At 46.2% G+C, this 2,795-nt stretch overlaps 1 long non-coding RNA gene across 1 annotated transcript; it reads right to left on the bottom strand.

The window, feature by feature from the left end:
* Positions 1–281: 281 nt before the first annotated feature.
* Positions 282–2,475, bottom strand: LOC108445651. Its single transcript, XR_001860600.1, has 2 exons — positions 1,983–2,475; positions 282–818 (listed from the first exon to the last, which is right to left on the bottom strand). It is a non-coding gene; the product is annotated as an uncharacterized LOC108445651 (long non-coding RNA).
* Between the last annotated feature and the right edge of the window lie 320 nt (positions 2,476–2,795).

Here is a 2,795-nt window from a genome sequence, read left to right as displayed (position 1 = left end):
AACATCTCCACAGAGCAACTGTCCCCTCTGACTGAGTTCAGACACCTTGCCCACAGCACAGAGCAGTTGCATTTTTATGATGCTCTGTATCCTGTAAATATTGGTGGAAGATCGTGTTATAGAGACAGATGTTAATTCACTGTCAAGTGCCTCACAGTTTAAAGCACCATGGTACCAATGAATAAAATTAATGCAGAGTTGGATTAAAGTCAAGATTTACCTGAAAATTTATATGTGGACAGTTGACTTTTAAAAAAAAAAAAACACCTTTTCACAGAGGCTGATATTTTAAATTATTTTTATTGTTATTTACTCAAAGAACACATATTTGGAATCACAAAAATAGAGAAAAACAAGATTCACCAAATATTGTAGAATACAAAGCATATAGACACGTAAACTTGTGCCTACTTCTGACATTTCATTTATTTTCTGTATGTGATACATAAAAAACCAAATGTGCATGTTGACTGTGGCATTCATTGCATACAGATGACTTCCTCTCCAAGGAACATCTTGGATGTAGTTACATTTGGCTCTCTGGGAGGACTTTTTTTTATATCTCCTTTCTTGAGCAGCTGTTCACATTGCTCTTCTAAGGCCCATTCCTGCCAGCATTCAGAAATGCACTGGAACTTCTCACCTGTACGTGGCACAGCCTAATCCTTATCAGATGCTTAAATAAATAAAAGGAACAGAGGAGGCAAGGCAGAAACCCCACAACAGGCCCTGCTGGGATGGTTCACAGAAGGTTTCACACACAGCATCTCCTGTGCAGCAGCTGCCTGATGTGTATTTACTACGAGACCGATCCAGGGCTGTGGAATACAGGATGAGAAGAACTTTTACCAAACAGCATGAAAAAAAGGACAAGTTTTCTCTTAAACACTTAAAGGCTATGCTATATCTTCTATGCTCTGAAAACTATACACTCCTTGGACTGGAATTGCTTTAGCCAGGAGTGTGGTAACGTATCTTAGCAACAGCGGCAAGGGGGAAGACTTACTGTACTGTAAAAGAATTAAAACAAAATGCACATAGCTGCTGACTGTTCTAAATACATCCCTACCACTCTGAGGGGGTGTTCAATTATACTCCTGATTACTTTTCACATTCCCTTTTCCAAAGGGGCGGGGGCATTTCTCCAGTTTTCAGCTCACCCATGAAGAGCCCCAAGCATTTTAATTCCCTTCAGCTTCATCTGCAACTAGACAGACCCCACAATGTAACCTGTCACTATCCCAGCTACGTTAGGAAAAGCCATTACTGTAGCACCCCGGAGATAACCTCTTTGTGTGAGCCTGGCTGCCACTCCCTCAGGTGTTCAGCTACCATCAGCCCACAGCAGCATTTTCCCTCTGTCTGGAGCAGGTGAGACTAGACAGAGCAGGGCTGTGATATTTCACATTCCTACTTGTCAGGCAAATAGAGAGCTTTGTGCAGCAGGGGAACTTTGCACAATTTCACCTCTTAGCGAGGTGTGTGGTTTCCCACAAGCACAACAACCTCCTGAGAGGAAGCTTCATTTACATCCTCTCCTCCATCCCCAGCCAGGCCAAGGTCCTTGCAGGTTTTCCCACATCCCCTGCAGCACTTTCCTTCTTGCAGAGAGCTCCACCGGCCAGGACAGGGTCTGCAAGCCCCTCCTGCCATAGATGCAGGAGGAAAAGCATCCAGCTGCACCAGAAGCACTGAAATGATCCAAGGGAGGCCCTACAAAGTGACCACAAGGGCTCCAGATCTGAGGTGGCAGAGCCAGAGTAATGAAAACATCAGTGAAAAAATGTGAAAACACCTATTTTCCTTCAGCAAGGGAAGGTGGGCTCCCACTTTCCTTGTAAGAATTACCATCTTCAAGCAACTCTGACAAATGGCTACGATTAACAGCCTCACTCAAGTATCCTTCCCCCAAACAGGCTGCTCAGCCTTCCCAGGAACGAACACCACTACTGTCTACCTCTTAGGGAAACTTCATTTAATACCTGTGAAGCACCTGGAAATCTTGCGGACGATTACTCCAGCTCAAGGAAGGGAAGGAGGGAGCTCTTTCAGTTTACTCTGGCACGGGAGGGATCTTAGTCTACGCAGTTTGGCACAGATTCACACACAGGGAGAGACCAGGTGGTTGCCTAGGACAGCAAAGTGATCAGGGGACACCGAGAGAACACATGACTTAAGCTGGATATTTTTCAACTTTTATCTACTAGCCAGGACTTGGGGGAAGAGCCAGAAACAACCACAGAGTGACTCTGCTTAGACTTGCCCAGTGTTACATTTCAAGGCTTTTGGACTATCTGCTCCATCCAACGATCCATCAGGCACTGTCATTAGTCCAGAGATGTCGAGACTAATTCCATCCTAAGTGTTCCCATCTTTCAAAAGGCCACACTTGACTGCCGTTATTAATTCCGTGCATGATGAAGACATTTAAAGCCTCGCATGCTCTCTCAAGGAGACGCCTTGCGTGCCTCGCTCCTGCCGGTGCAGCAGATGAATTCTCCATCCAACGATCCATCAGGCACTGTCATTAGTCCAGAGATGTCGAGACTAATTCCATCCTAAGTGTTCCCATCTTTCAAAAGGCCACACTTGACTGCCGTTATTAATTCCGTGCATGATGAAGACATTTAAAGCCTCGCATGCTCTCTCAAGGAGACGCCTTGCGTGCCTCGCTCCTGCCGGTGCAGCAGATGAATTTCCACACGCGCACACACACACGCCCGCTCCTCCCACCAGCCGCCGCCGTGTGAACTGGCACACGGGGACACGCTCCCGCATCCCCGAGTGACCCCGAA

The sequence above is a fragment of the Corvus brachyrhynchos genome, unplaced genomic scaffold (assembly GCF_000691975.1).
Source record: "Corvus brachyrhynchos isolate BGI_N302 unplaced genomic scaffold, ASM69197v1 scaffold413, whole genome shotgun sequence".
Taxonomy (NCBI): domain Eukaryota; kingdom Metazoa; phylum Chordata; class Aves; order Passeriformes; family Corvidae; genus Corvus; species Corvus brachyrhynchos.
Note: the sequence above shows the minus strand (reverse complement) of the source record. Positions and strands in the feature narration are given on the sequence as shown.